General features: G+C 48.8%; 1 protein-coding gene and 1 long non-coding RNA gene across 5 annotated transcripts in view; one reads left to right on the plus strand and one right to left on the minus strand.

Moving 5' to 3' along the window:
* Positions 1-689: 689 nt before the first annotated feature.
* NAV1 (neuron navigator 1) overlaps positions 690-15,763 on the plus strand; it is a 244,512-nt gene continuing 229,438 nt past the window's right edge. For 3 of the 4 annotated variants that reach the window (XM_042925777.1, XM_042925778.1, XM_042925780.1), the window contains exon 1: positions 691-983. The gene's annotated coding sequence lies outside the window, so the exon portion shown is untranslated. Of the gene's footprint in view, positions 984-15,763 lie in introns of all 4 variants that reach the window. The other variant, XM_042925779.1, reaches the window with a different exon arrangement.
* On the minus strand, positions 1,008-11,972 carry LOC122212100. The gene is made up of 5 exons (XR_006198993.1): positions 11,369-11,972; positions 7,352-7,455; positions 3,602-3,683; positions 1,385-1,557; positions 1,008-1,281 (listed from the first exon to the last, which is right to left on the minus strand). It is a non-coding gene; the product is annotated as an uncharacterized LOC122212100 (long non-coding RNA).

The raw sequence follows: 15,763 nt of genomic DNA on the forward strand, positions 1-15,763 counted from the left end.
CCGAGGTTCTGGCCGAGAACGCTCTTCGGGTCTTGTCATTTTCTCTCTCGTTTCTGCCCCCTCCCCCCACTTCCATGGGCCCTAGAAGGAGGGGCAGCGGCAAAGTAGAGAACGTGGGAAGAAGTCACGTTATTTTACTGAGCACCTACTATTTGCCGGGCACTTCTGGGGCCTCCCCTCTCCTCTGCACCCGAGATCCAACTCAGATAGGGGTAGAGAGGAAGGAAGGGTGGGCGGAGTCAGAAGCGGGTTGAGGAGGCTGGCGGATTCATCTGCCCCCTTTCAGTGAACCGACCGAACTAACTGCAGCCCGAGGACTTGCTGGGGAGGGGTGGCGGGTCCCCGGGCAAAGGAAAGGCTCAATTGTGCGAAGGCTTCCTGCCCTGCCAGCTCGCGGCCCCAGCCTAGCTACCAAGCAGCCGCCTTTCTGCGGCTGGGGAGGCGGGACGGGAAGGCGAAGGCAGGAAAGGGTTACGGGAATAGCTTTCCAATGACAAAGTCTGGAAGGGACCCATGCCTCCGCCCCTCTGCGGGTTAAACTGGCACAGTGCGGGGGGAGGAAGACGAAGGCGACCAGAAACACAGCCTGCCCTGCTGCCCGCCCCCCCTCCCCCGGCCCCCGGTCGCCGGGCACCCCCTCCCCGGGCCCGCGTCGGAGGCAGCCGGCGTGTGCCTGGGGCAGCGGGTCACGAGGCTCCGCCCCCGGCAGCCCGGCCCCGGGGGACGCACTTTGTTCAGGATGCCGCCTCCCCGCTCATTGTGGGGCCGGGGCCGGCGGCGGCCCTAGTGTGAGCGCGCGGCTGGAGCGCGCGGCGGACGCCGACCCCCGAGCGAGGGCCGGACCCGGCCCGGGGACCCCGGAGAAACTTTCTTATCGCGAGGAGAGCGCGCCCGGCCCCGCGCTGCGCTGGGGATGCGCGGCTCTGCGCGGCGGCGGCGCGGACCGGGACCCGGAGCTGGAGCCGGGAAGGGCAGGCGCGCCGGTGAGTGGCCCGCGCGGGGTCGTCGCGGGGGCGGGGACCGGGCTGCGCGCGGCGGCCGCCGCTTCCCACTTTGCCGGGCCGGGACAGATCCCCGGGGGGAGGTGAGCCTGGTGCCCCGGGGAGGCTGCGGGCTGGGCTCGAGAGAGGCGCTGGAATAACAACGGAGGCGCTGGCGGCTTCCCGGGAGGGTGTGTGCCGAGGCGTCCCTGGGGGACCGCGCGTCTGCTCCAGGACTTGACTCACTAGGGGCTACCAGCGTCAGCCTTTCGGAGCCTCAGTTTCCCTTTCTGTGAAATACCTGCAGGGTAAAGTGTGTTGAGATCCTATAACCAAAGACACCAAGTGCTACGTTATTACACACACACACACACACACACACACACACACACACACACACACACCCGTCCCCGTGTTTTCTCCCATCCCAGCGGAGCGAGCAGAGCAGCTGGAGCAGGTGACCTTGCCGGGCTGTTCCAGAAAATGTTCACTGGGTGCCCAGGTTGTGCTGCGAAGCGTCGGCCGGCCACACTCCCGGAGGCTGTCCTCTTTGGCGCCCGCCCAGTGGAAGTGTTCCCTGGGGGAGACGGGAGGGAGGAGAAAGGAAGATTCAGTGAACACCAGGAGCTCACCTGAGGGCTCTCGGGCGCTTGGGCTCTTGTGGTCCCTCTATCCTCACCCAATATAACCTGGTCCTAGGATAAAGCATCAGCCAAGTCTGCAGAGGGCAGAGAGGGGAGACAGGATCAGGGGAGGGCGTGAGTGGTGAGTGGTGGGGGCGGTGTGCAGGGGTGAAGTCCACTCAGCAGAGAGGGTTTCTTGTCCCCCGGAGCCCAACACGGGAAAATCAGCTGGTGAGTCAATGGGACTTTGTTAGGACAGCCAGAGGGCGCAGCTGGCGCCGGCTTAAGGGAAGCGCCCGGATCCCCCCTTGATAACATGCTGTTTATCTGGCTTCCTGTTTCGATGATTGGGATACCATTGGCTTGTTCAAATTCAATGCTGAAAAGCCTGCGGCCACGTTCCTTCTGCAAAAGCAGAGGGCTTGCCTAGGTTTTCATCTTTCATCTGCCTTGTTCCGGATGCATGGTGTCCCCTACAACTCACTTATAATGGGGCAGCTGGACTTCACACAAAGAACCCCTCCCCAAGTAGGCGGAGCTGCCACTTCAGAGACCTTGGCTCCCTTCAGACCCAAAATACATGTGACTCCAGCCTGCTTATGAATTTTTTTATCCTGCTTTGAATTTTGGTTGGTGTTTCTTTGGAATTAAGCTGGGAAAGGAGACTATGGCTATGGGTTGCCTCCCCTAAAAAGAACTTTATGTCATCTTAGTGGTGCATGCTTTCACCGTTAATTTCTGGGGGAAGTTATCAGTTTGTAGTTCTAGATCATCCTGTGTTGCTAACAAGCTGGATGGTCAGAGAACAAATAATTTGCCTTTCTGTTTTGGTTTTCACTTCTTTAAAATGGAACTGGGGATAATTGCTACTCCTGGAAAAATAAAGGATTTTTGGGTCTGTGCTTCAGCCTCTAGGGTATATTTCCTAAACTTCCTAGGTTAAGGGGGAGCAGCGCCTACTCTGAACTCCAGAAATTTATCTGAACTCCGTTGTGGCAGGTTTCACTTTGTGTTTTACTTTTTTTTTTTTTTAATGTTTTTCTTAACATTTATTCATTTTTGAGAGACTGAGAGAGACAGAGAGTGAACAAGGGAGGGGCAGAGAGAGGGAAGCACAGAATCTGAAGCAGGCTTCAGGCTCTGAGCTGTCAGCACAGAGCCGGATTCGGGGCTCGAACTCGCAAACTGCGAGATCATGACCTGAGCCCAAGTCTGACGTGCAACCAACTGAGCCACCCAGGTGCCCCTCCATTTGTGTTTTAGACATTTGGGATTTGTGCACATTTCTTATCTCCCGATGAATGCTATCTACCCAGATATCCTGTCTGAGCACCCAGCACATAGTAGGCACTTTATAAACGTTTGCCAGATAATACGTTTGGAAAAAAATCTAACGAACACCCAGGGGCCTCCCATCCAAATCCAATGCCCTTTTATTCATTTTTTGAGAGTTGTTTGATTTGCCTCCACTCCACTTTTTCCCTCTCAAAACACAGTCCATAATAAGGTCGATTTGCCCACAGGTGGTCAAGCTTTAAGCATTTGGGCCTTTTGTGAGATCTACTTGGGGAGCCCTGGCCCTGGGAAACTGAAAACAGGAGTGCTGTTTTTCCTTCCTTGCCAAATCTGCTCCCCTCCTGAGTCCACGTGAACCTCTGGCTTCGCTCAGCTTTGGTCAAGTAGAAAAGAGCAGCCTGGAGTAGAAAAATCTTTTGTCCATTCTTTACAATTTGTCTCTCTTCCCATCTTTATTTTCTATCAATGTCACTTCCCTTTTCTTTTACAGTTCTTTTGAATTCTTAATGGGTTTGGCCTTTAGAAAAACTAGAATGTCAAAGTCAAAAGGATCTTTTCCCCTCCCAACCCCTGCCCTGCCCTCCTCCCCTTTTATGGACAAGATCCAGAAGGCAATGGACTCAAAGCCACACAGCTAGGGTGCTTTAGAGGCCAGCCTAGACAGCAGGCAGGTCTTCTGGCCACCAGTCTAGGGCTCGTTACCTTTCAGCAAATCACCTTCTTGCACTCAAGATTTTTCTCTGCCTAGTATGTCCATCCACAGATCCCAGCACATGTTAGTTAGCTGTCCATGAGGGAGGAACAGAAACAAGAGGTTAGGAGACCCATCTCAGTGATGGAAACCAACCACCAGCTCTTAGAGTCTCTGGAACATGGAGAACTAAGAATGTGGCAATACTTGGCAAACCCTTCATCTTTCTGGCCCCTAGTCACAAAACAATAATTAAAAACACTTTCTAGTTCCTTCTTCCACTTAAAAAAAAAAACCCAAAAAACCCAAACCCACCAACTTTTCAAGTGAAAAACACCCTCCTCAGTAAACAGTTTGCTGGGCCTAATCTGTTCCCTCAACCTCCCAGGAAGGCTGACTCAGGCCTGATTTCCTCTGAGGAGCCTGGGATTTTACTTCCTTACTTCCTGTGACTCTTGAGACGTGGAGGGAGGCAGGATGGCCAAGACTCGGGCCTTTCTGAAGTGCCTGTGCGTGTAGTTCTGCTTCTTCCACACGTCGTCCTGTGCAGTCCATGCGACCGTCCCCGTCAACCTTTGTGCTCTACTTAATTTTAATATGAGATGCACTAATATGCATGAAAAATTAAAGGTGCTGATGCATGTGCCTCCACCCTGACCATTAATAACAAAATGTTTCCACTTCAAAGGACTGGGAGACTCTTTTAATGTCCAGTCCTTAGATGCTCCGAAAGCTTTCCTGAATGGAATTGTTTTCTTAATTTCCTCTTCAGATTGTTCACTGGTGGTGTATTGAACCACAGCTGATTTTTGTGTGTTGATCTTGTACTCTTGAAACTTTACTGGATTTATTTATTAGCTCCGGTAGCTTTTTGTGGGTGTGGATTCTTTGGGATTTTCTATATGTAGGATCACATCAACTATAAATATAGTTCTTCTCCATTTCCAATTTGGATGCCTTTTTTTTTTTTCTTCCCTAATTGCTCTGGCCAGAACTTCGAATACAATGTTGAGTAGCAATGGTAAAAGCAGACATCCTTGTCTTGTTGCTAATCTTAGAGAAAAAGCTCTCAGTGTTTCACCATTGAGCGTGATGTTTGCTGGGGATTTTTTCACAAATGCCCTTTATCGTGTTGAGGCAATTCCCTTCTATTCCCAGTTTTCTAAGTGTTTTCATCATGAAAGGGTGTTGGGTTTTGTCAGATTCTTTTTCCTGCACCAATTGAGATAATCATGTGTTCTGGTACATTACAGTGATTGTTTTTCTTATGTTGAATTACCCTTACATTCCTGGGATAAATCCCTCTGAAAGCTTTTTTTGTGTTTTAATTTGCAAAGTTTTACTTCTTTTATTTAAAAAAAAAAAAACAACTGAAGAAAACTTGACAAAGTGCTAACAGTTTGCAGTTGGGTGGGTCAATGCATGTTCAGTATATTTTTCTTACAGTCTCTCTACTTGAAACATTAAACAGTTTTTTTATTGTGGTAAATATATGTAACATAAAATTGACCATTTTAACTACTTTTCAGTGTACAGTTCACAATACTTCGAAGTGTACAAAGTTACACTGTTGTGTAACCACTACCACCATCCATTTCCAGAAGTTTCTTATCCCTCCAAGCTAAAAACACCTACCCTGGTAAATAGTAACTCCCCATTCTCTACTCCTCCCAGCTCCTGGCAACCACCATTCTACCTTTTATCTCTATGAATTTGTGAAGACTTTGTGATCACTGGAAAAGTCAGGACTTCAAGACTTTAAATGAAGTGTTAAAGGGCCTCCCCTGACTTCCAATGAGAACATCCTGGGGGACTTTGATTCGGATCTTCTAGACTTACAAACAGTCCCTCAACAACTGCCCCCGCGTCAGAGACATTTGTGTCAAGTGTAGAGATGAACTGATTCCTGGTCATCACGAGGCTCAGAGGACAGCAGGATCATCCTCTGTGTGAGCTTCATTTCTTCCAGTTCAGTGGTTCTCCATCTTGGCTGCACGTTAGAATCACCTGGGGAGCTTTTATTTATTTTTATTTAAGTTTATTTCTTTATTTTGAGAGAGAGAGAGAGAGAGAGAGTCCCAAGCAGCACTGTCAACACAGAGCCTGATGTGGGGCTCGAACTCACAAACCATGAGATCATGACCTGAGACGAAATCAGGAGTCAGACACTGAACTGACTGAGCCATCCAGGCTCCCCTTACCCGGGGAGCTTTTAAAAATCACTGATTCCTGGGCCCACCCCAAGAGATTCAGCTTCATTTGGTTTGGATCGTAGCTCTGGTATCTGTCATGTTGTAAAGCGCCCTCAGCGATTCTGATGCACAGTGAGGGTTATAACTACGCAGCGGTTGAGCTGATTTACTCCCGGAACCCTTGACTGGTCACAGCTTTCAGTGACGCAATTCCCTCCCCATCTGGACAATAATACTGACCCACTTTACATCCCTCCCCTGATTTTAAAATCCATTTGTAAATAGAATAAATGTCAACTTCTGTAGAGTTAAACTTGCAAACTTGGAAAGAACCTTAAACTGTCATGTAGCCCTATTCTTTTCTTTTTCAGATATCTCAGGCCCCCCTAAAACATCCCCACCAGGGGTCATCCAGCTTGGACACCTCTTTGGTGGGCGACTCCCAACAACAGTGGGTGTAAGAACAGTCATCTTATTCTGTATTTGGTCAGCTTGGTCTTTCAGAATTTCTTCTTATATTAATCTGTCATGGCTATGACTTCCATCCACTGGGGAAAGATATCAAAGGTGAATGGGTCTCACCAAAATGCATCCCCAAATAAAGTAGGGGATTGCAAAATACAGCGTGTGAAAGAAGTACAGTGACAGCCTTTCAATATTTGGAAACGGCTACCACGTGTCTGCCCCATCTTTTCTTCTCTGCTCTCAGCTGCCCTGTTTTTTCAGATCTTCTTCGTTGGACGTGTTCTGGGAAGATGTACGAGGTAATCGCAAGAATGGAGATCATGAAATGAGCCAGACTTCCAGTCAGGGTTCAAATCTTGACTCTGCATGTAAAGTCCTTAGCACATGATGAGTACGCAGCAGATGTTAGCAGTTGAAATCATGTTATCCACAGTGACATCATTATCTCTATCTGTATGACCTTAGGCTGGCCAGGGAACCTCTTAGAGACTCAGTTTCCTCCCCAGGAAAAGTTGAATGAAAGTACCTCACTCGTCAGACAGTGTTCCCCAACTTGCCCGATCTCAACCTCCTTCCTCTCCTTCAGTGACGCCTATGATCTGGCAAGTTTGGGAAATACAGGCAGGGAGTGATTGCGTGGATCAAGTGAGACCACGCAAGACCTGACCCAGTCCCTGGGGCTTTCAGTGTGTGAGCTCCCTTAATGCCAGATTCCCCACCCCCCCCTCGTTATACTAATCACCCTTAGAACAAGCTACAGTTTATCTCCATTTGAATGTATTATGTCCAGAATGAAATGTAGCACTGCAGTTAGGAGTTTACTGGTACAGATCATCCATAGGCAGATCACCTATTATCAGTTAGGCAAAGCAGCTTTTTTTTTTTTCCTTCCAATTTGTAGATTACTCCTAAAACCTTGAGAGCTGGGCCGTCAAGGAAGAGATGGGAACCCGATAGCATAAAGGAATGAGAGAGTCTGACCCCATCTTTCACTTTATATTGTTTGTTGCTGAACTGATTGGTTTTCTTTTGGTGTTACCTATTTTTTTTTTTTTTTTTTTTTTTGTAGATGGCAAGTATAACATAGAATTTAAAGTCGATTACCAGTGCCTCTTTTCCCAGTTCATTGGTGCAGATAATTGAGTTGACTGGAAGGAGCGTCTGGGTTCTGGGTAGTGCAAAGATACCAACTGTTCTCTCCTGCTTTCCTTTGAACAAAAGAGAGACAGCTGATGAGACACCCGGTGAAGGAGCCTCGGCCAGGACCCAAAGCGGGCAGCTGTCTGCTTGGCCTCTCCTCTGGGGCAATTCTGGACAGCCCCTTGGCTCTCCCTCCCCAAAGCTTCAGAAGGAGGGCTGGATTACACGGGCCACCCTCTGCACCACGGAAATGCTGTCCGTTGGTCCCCCCAACCTGGGAGCTCTCCATCACCTCCCGGGCTTGGTCAGCTTTACGAGGGCTTTGAGATGTCAGGAAAGCTGCCCCCACCTCACTGGGAGGGGCTGTGGGAGCCACAGTGTCAGGGCCTACACCTAATTCCCAGAATAGGCAAAAGACCTTTAGGGTGCTTTCCAACACTGAAAGGGCTTCTCCCCACCTCACAAGGTTTTATTCTGAAAGATGTCAAATCAGTAGAGAAAGTGAAAGATCAGTACAATTAATGTCTGGGTTCACTGATTGTCAACATTTTGCTATACTGTGCTGTCTCCATCTCTGTCTCTGTCTCTGTCTCTCTCTAATAAAATTTCCTGAGCCATTTGAAAATGGTTTGCTGACATTGTCACACTTAACCCCTAAATACTTCAGCATGTATTTCCTAAGAACAAGGGCACTCTCCTACATAACCACAGTACCATAATCATATCCAATGATACTGGATTTAGCAGAAGTATTTAATCTATGGGCGCTATTCATATTTTCCAATTGTCCCCTAAATGCCCTTTAGAGAGCGCTGTGCATTTTTCCCAACCACAGCCTGCTGTGTGGAGGCGGGAACTGCAGTTTTCTCTCCCTGAAAGACGGAAATGAGGTCACGATCTCTTAAACTTGGGATAGTGACATACTAAATACAAAGCACTTGGATTTCAAGTAATCTTTATAGCCACTGAGTGAGGTGGTAGTAATGTCCTCCCCATTTTACTGGTGAAGAAATCGAGGTTCAGAAAGTTTTCTTAGCCCCAGTGGTATTAGCCCGTATTACCATTCCATGTTGTTTGTCACGGAATAATGATAGAAAAAGAAGGCCTTTTATTTACTAAAAGTCTTCTGTCATTCACATTTCTTATCGTCTTCACCTTGTGTTACGTGGTGTTAGGACATGCTCTGCTGCCCCCATTTTACATTGAGCAAAGTGAGATTGAGCCCTTCCGATGCTGGTAGGAAACAGTATTTATATCATCAAGATAATGTAAATGACATTTATTGGTAATCTTGAAGGAAGCTCGATATGGTTAGTTGTAGTTGCTGGGCAGACTATAAAGCAAGTCAGAATAAAAGCTTGTCTGAGGGGCGGAGGGGCGGAGGGGGCGTCCTCCAATACTCTCATCTGATGGCAAGGGGCTTTGAGAGAGGCTGTCAGAGTGTTAGAAAACAAGAAACCAGGGGCTGGCTGGCTCAGTCGGAAGACGATGCGACTCTTGATCTTGGGGTTGTGAGTTCGAGCCCCATGTGGGGTGCAGAGATTACTAAAAAAATTAAAACTTCTTGGGGCGCCTGGGTGGCTCAGTCGGTTAATCGTCCGACTTCAGCTCAGGTCATGATCTCACGGTCCGTGAGTTTGAGCCCCGCGTCGGGCTTTGTGCTGCCAGCTCAGAGCCTGGAGCCTGCTTTGGATTCTGTGTCTCCCTCTTTCTCTGCCCCTCCCCTGCTCATGCTCTGTCTCTGTCTCAAAGATAAATAAAAACATTAAAAAAATAAAACTTCAAAAAAAGTAATTAAAAAAAACCAAGAGGTGGGGTGGGCAAGTTTGGGGGCGGGGAAAATGGGTGATGGGCATTGAGGAAGGAACTTGTTGGGATGAGCACTGGGTGTTATTTGTAAGTGATGAATCACGGGAATCTACTCCAAAGGCAAGAGTACACTGTATATACTGTATGTTAGCTAACTTGACAATAGATTATGTATGTATTTATTAAAAAAAAAAAAAAGGGCGCCTGGGTGGCTCCGTCAGTTAAGCGTCCAGCTTCGGCTCGGGTCACAACCTCTTGGCTCATGGTCTCGAGCCCCATATCCCCACGTGGGGCTCTCTGCTCTCAGTTTCAGAGCCCGCTGCAGATCCTCTGTCTCCCTCTCCCCCTGCCCCTCCCCCACTTGTGCGTGCATGTTCTCTCTCTCTCTCAAAAATAAACGTTAAAAAATAAATAAGTAAATAAACCAAGAAACCAGATTTTGAGATTAAGTGTGCAAATAATAAAAAAGCAACCAAAATCAAATATTAGAAGGAAGGAAAGAAGAAAGAGAAATGGGTTTAGTGCAAGTTACGCATCATTTTCAACTATTTTGGGGGGTAATGATCGATACAGGCCGACAGTGGCAAAACAGGAAATCAGGTTATTAGTATATTATCTAGAGGGTAACCGCCATAGGAACTAATAACAGAAACCTATTTGGGCAATAGGGTGGGGCTGGGAAGGGGTGGAACAGGAAACTAGCTTGTTATCATAAGGTCTTTTGTGTAGTTTGATGATCGGTGACCACCGTAATAGCCTCGAGAAAGGCAGGCTTTGAATTCAGACTTCTGGCTTCCAAATACAGAGAAGGGACAGGGCAAAACGTCTGGCCCCTCAGAAGCTTCTGAAATGTTAGGCTGAAGCCAAGAGGGCCTTCTTAAGACCTTGGTGCCCACTGGACATGCCTACCTGGAGAGAGCCCCAGGACATGGCACCCCCAAGAGGATGTACCCGCACCCCACATCCCACAGGAAGTGTTAATACTTTTGTTGTAAAAAAAAAAAAAAAACTTAAAGATTTTTATAATTTGGCCTTTCAAAGTATTTAGACATTGGCGGCTCATTTGTTCGTAATTTAAAATTGGCTGTTTCTTGGTAACCCTGAACACATGCAGAAATTATTGTGAAGTGAGAAAAATGTCACCTGTAAGTTATTTTCAAATATAATGAATTTTTATGGAAAGTATATTTAAATATCAGTGCCGTTATGATGTTCCATTTTACAGTTGTTTAAACCATGATTAATTTCAAATTGGCAGTTTCATTTTTATATTTTGGAACCCATGACATTTGCTTCCATGGGCCTCTGGAAAGCAACTTGGTCCCGGGCCTTCTGTCCTAGGAACAGGTGGGGTGGGCAGTGAGCGCGGATGTGGCCCCTGAGGGATCTGTGGGTGACTGTTTGAGACCCACATCACTCGGGGACATTCATGGCCTGACACCGAGAGTGCAGCTGAGCTCTAAGGAAGTCACAAGACCCAAATCCCATCCTCCTGTCATAGCCCCTTCTCGGGCCTTTACCACGGAGCTTCCTCTAGTTTAGGTACAACCTTCGCTGAACGATTTCACAGCCCCAACGTCTCATTTCCTCCTCATGGCAGTGCTATGAGGTGGGAAGACAAACGTTCCTCTTGAACGTGAGGAGTCCCGTGAAAACGGGACTCAGAAAGGCTAGGTAATTTGCCCAGAGGTTTAGGGAATCAGGTGGAAGAACCCTGGCTTCTGACCTTTATCCTTCCCAGTACCCCATGGCCCATATACGGCAGAGGTGGACAAGCGTCTTTAATAGCCCGTGGTCGTCATATCTGTTACACAAATGTGGAAATCACATTGAGGTGGTTTTTTTTTTTAATTCTGCTACTGCATTTATTTTGACAAGTCCTTGAGATTTGTCTTTTCAGTGACAGCTATTTAAAAGTACATCACCAATTTTATCACTCCTGCTAATTTTACCCAGGCAAAGGAACAATGTGAAAGTGTTACATTTTGAGTTCCGTTTCTCATTTTCTCCTCAGCGTTGAAAATGACTGTTGTGCATGAATTGAGGGCTGTGTTAAGCTGACAATCCATTAAGACTTTTGCTCTTCAGCTGTTCTGGACCTTATAAACTGGTCTTTCCTTGTTTACACACCTCCTGTGATCTCCAGAGCTCTCTCTGCCACTCATTACCCACCTCCTTAGGGAATGTCATCACAACGACACATCTGTTAAGGCCACATCACACCTCTGAGTCATCTCCCCACTTCCTTTTGCTGGCCATGTCCAGAAAGAAATCAGAGGCCACTAGGGAGGTTCAGAAAGTGACCACAGGGTTGGGGTGGCTGTGGGAAGTAGGTGGGAAGGGCCATTGTGAGCTGGCCGCAGAGACTGTGACACTCATACCCAATACCCACATCCAGTCCCGGACAAAGACCTCTGTGTTTGGGATGACAGGGCTGGGGCAGATGTCGGGGCTGGGGGTGTGGGGCGTTGCTGTGCGGATACAGTCTGGAAGAGGCTACCCAGGGCAGAGAAAAGGCTGTAAGACCATGCTCTGGACTGAGAGCTGGCAATCGCCTAGCTGGGTCCTGGCATGTGGTAGAGGCACAGGAAGTATTTGCTCTTTGCTTACTCCAGATAAGCGATAGGTTTGCCCTTAAGCTGAGGGACAGGCAGGAATGAACATAAGTGCCCTTAGTCCTAAATTTCCCTGGCTTGCTTAGCGGCCACCTCCTTGCTTCCTTGGCTGCTCCCTGACATGGGGCCTCTGAGTGAACGGGGTGGCAGAAAATGCAAACTTTGGAGTCAGTCTGACATGCAGCCTCCCTGAGCTTCAATTTCTTTATCTGTTCAATGGGGACAATCGTACCTACCTCGCAGAGTCGTGAGGGTCATCTGAGAGGGTGTCACAAACCATCTGGCATGAAGCTAATAGGAGTCATTACCATCGGCCTTGGCCTGGATGGCCCCTTAGCTCTTTGCACTGGGGCCTGGGAGGGCAAATGCGGGCTACACAACGTGACTGGGCAAAGCCAAGGATGCAGCAAACATTCAGCACCCCCAGCTCTGCAGACCACGCTTCTGGGCGGATTTATCCCCAAAGGGGTGTTTATATACTGGACAGGGGGGAATGGTTCTCTGTCTGAGGGTCAGACAGACGGGGTGGGAGCGGTGCCGGCTCCAAGATGTATGGTCCCTCTGGGCCCCACTGGGCTCCAGACTGCAGGCCTCTGGGGGATGTGGGGGAGTGGAGCGGCCTGGGGTTTTGTTTGGCAAAGCCCGCCTATTATCTGGCCCAGGCTGTGTTTCCAGGGCATTATAAATAGCACCGGCTTCGGAAGGAGAGGTCGCAGATGTGGCTGAGGCAAAGTATATGGGAAGGTGGGGAGATTGGAAATGATGAACTCAAGCCTTTGTGGGCCAGACTACAGGATGGGGGCCGTCTCCATGGCAGTAGGACACCAGGGAGGGCTCAGCCTGGGTGCCTTTGAGGCAGAAGGCCTGACTTAGAAGCCAGAAAAGCCTGTGCTCAGTGGCCCGCGGGCCCACTCTATTTGCCTTCATCTGCCTCTTTGTAGAGAGACCGGAGCTGCGGCCTGAACCCGGGCAGGGGACTAAGCAAGAGCCTGAACAAGATTCCAGATCTTAGAGAGATGAGGAAAAGCAAATGCCTCCTCACCTTCAGCAACACCCCTGTTCCCCAGCGAGTGCCCTGGGGTTGCCTTTCCCTCCAGTTGTAAGAGAGGGAACCCCTGTCTCTTCCTTACTGTTGGGTTCTATTCTATTCTAAATTGAGATGCACTCCACAAACCGTGAAGTGCACAAATCGTAAGTGTCCAGTTTGATGCTCTTTTTTTTTTTTAAAGTTTATTTATTTTGAAAGAGAGAGAGAGAGGGAGAGAGAGCAAGCAATCAGGGGAGGGGCAGAGAGAGAGGATCCCAAGCAGGCTCCATGCTGTCAGTACAGAGCCCGACACGGGGCTCGATCTCATGAACTGTGAGATCATGACCTGAGCCAAAATCAAAAGTCAGACACTTAACCTACTAAGCCACCCGGGTGCCCCTGATGCTTTTTTGACGGATGAATACACCTTCATAACCCACGTCCCAGTCCAGAAACAGAGCATTTTTATCAGCTCATTGTTCTTCTGTCTGTTCCTGTTCCATCAGGACACCTACCCTCCCCCCCGCCCCCCAGCCACAGTGTCACTGTGCTGATTTTTATTACCACTGTGCCTGTCCTTGAATTTCATGCAAATGGAATCATAGGGTATGGACATCTTAAGCTCAACATAATATTTTTGAGATTCAGTCGTATTGAATGATGTAGTCCTTTCCTTTTAATTTCTGATGGAGGAACGTACCCCAGTTTATCTTTGGGGGAGCCTTTGGGCTGCTTCCTTTGCTCTAAGATCCACATCTACTAAGCAGCAGTCGGGTATCTGCTAGAGTTTTGAAAATTAAGATGAGCTGGACGTCTTTGAAATCTGCAGTGTCACCTGTTTTCCCAGAGCACTTCCTGCTTTGGTGGCCCCCTGTAAAAGGCCACAGTACCTTTTCTTTCCTTTGTGGACTAGAAAGTCACCCTTACCTCCTAGAGCTAGAAGTTCGGATCCCGGGTGGAGAGCCACAGGTTTTTCCGTAAGACAGAAAGTTGTTCTCTCTGAACTGAGCTGACGCATCTTGACAGGTAGGAGGGTCTGACCCTGCATATGGGGACCGGAGGACGTTAGCCTGAAGGTGCAGGGAAGACAGCCAAGGCCCAGAGCAGGGAAGTGACCAGGAAGCAGTGCTTTCACAGGAGTGTGGTCCACGTCCGCCTTGGTCAATGAGAGCATCTCAGCGCCTCGCACAGAACCTGGCGCATAGCAGGCTTTCGAAAAAGAGGTGTGGAATGAACTAGTGGATTGCAAGGTGGAGAGGGGCCAGCAGACCCACTGCCCGTTCCTGACATGGAATGCCTCAACGAGGGCAGCCCTGCTGGGAAAGGAAAGGAAGAGTGGGTAGATTTTTTTTTTTTTTTTACAAAGGAACACTCAACAGGACTTCAAGAATTGGCCATGGAAAGGACACGAGAGAGAGGAGAATCAAAGAGGCATACAGTCTTTTTTGGAAGAGCACTGCACTGAGAGCCGGGGCCTGACTTTGGATCCCTCTTGCTCATCTGTCCAGTAGGTATAATGTTGTGTGTCAGTTTGCTAGGATTGTCGTAACAAAGTACCACAAACAGGGTGGCTTTAGACCACGGAAATTTATCGTCTTAGTTCCGGGAGCCAGAAGTCTAAAATCAAGGTGTCGGCAGGGCCGTGCTCCCTCTGGAACCTGTTCTGGAGAATCCTTCCTCGCCTCCTCGAGCTTCCGGTGCTTGCCGGCAATCTTTTGGCATTCCGTGGCTGATAGATGCCTCCCTCCGGTCTCTGCCTTCATTGTTACGTGGCCGTCTCCTCCCTGGGGGTCTTCCCATCTTCTTCCCATTGTGTGTGTCTGTGTCCAAATCCCCTCTTATAAGGACGCCCTACTTATAAAGCCAACCGTACTCCAATATGACCTCATTGTAGCTAATTACATCTGTAGCAACCCTGTCTCCAAATAAGGTCACATTCTGAGATACTGAGAGTTAGTACTATCTTTCTTGGTGACACAGTTCAATCCATAACCTGCCTGATGACATTGAATGAGGCAATGCATGTGAAGTCCTTTATAACTTCATGAGTTAGGCAAGTATCGGGTGGTTTTAGCTATGGGACCTGCTTTTGACTTCTTGTGTGCCCTTGTTCAAATCTCCTCCCCTTTCTGAGTCTTGGTTTCTTCATCACATTTGGTCTCTACATTCTTCTCCAGAGCTCTATCCTGCAATTCTTTGCCTCTGAGGCTGGGAGATTTCAGGTCTGGGATCTGGGGGGCTGTGGGCTCACTAACAGTCGTGGGGAAGTCAGGAGGGGGAGGGAACTGCCTGAATACCAGAAGGTCCAGTGCATCATTTGGGTACCCAGCTTCCTTCTCCCGGTGGCTGGGACCCTGGAAAGTCCTGAGTATCTTCTCTCTGTACCCCCTGGGTTAGGATAGCCCTCACCTCAGTGAGGGCTAGGAGGGAGGTCTGCTATAAATAGCATTTTCCAGTCATGTCTTCCCCTGCAGGAAACACAGCAGCCTGATGAGGCAGGAAAAAGGTGTTTCCGAAAGAGAGGCCAGGAAAGGGAGAGGATAAGTGAGGGTTCTGGAGCCAGATGGGTTTCCCGGGTGCTGGAAGAAAGGTACCATGGAGGCAGCTCATAGGGACTCAGTGTCAGCTGGTGTCAGCTTCTGGGGCTGGCAGGCATATGGCCCTGCCTGGGGTCTGCCAGTCACAAACCCCATGACAACAGCCAGTGAGAAGGGCCCAGGTTGGATTTGGGCTGGGAGATTTAGGATTTCAGGTTGAGAGAGAGGATTGCAGGTGTCACATTCATTCACTTACCGATCTGTTCGTTCATTCGCTGAGCATTTTCCACAGCTTGGGGCTGAGCTAGGTGCTAAGACAAGCAGCGTGAGGCTCATTTGTAAAAAAATGGGTCTGGTATGCAAGCCAAGGATTGCACCGGAGGCAGCG

This window comes from Panthera leo, chromosome F3 (genome assembly GCF_018350215.1).
Source record: "Panthera leo isolate Ple1 chromosome F3, P.leo_Ple1_pat1.1, whole genome shotgun sequence".
Taxonomy (NCBI): domain Eukaryota; kingdom Metazoa; phylum Chordata; class Mammalia; order Carnivora; family Felidae; genus Panthera; species Panthera leo.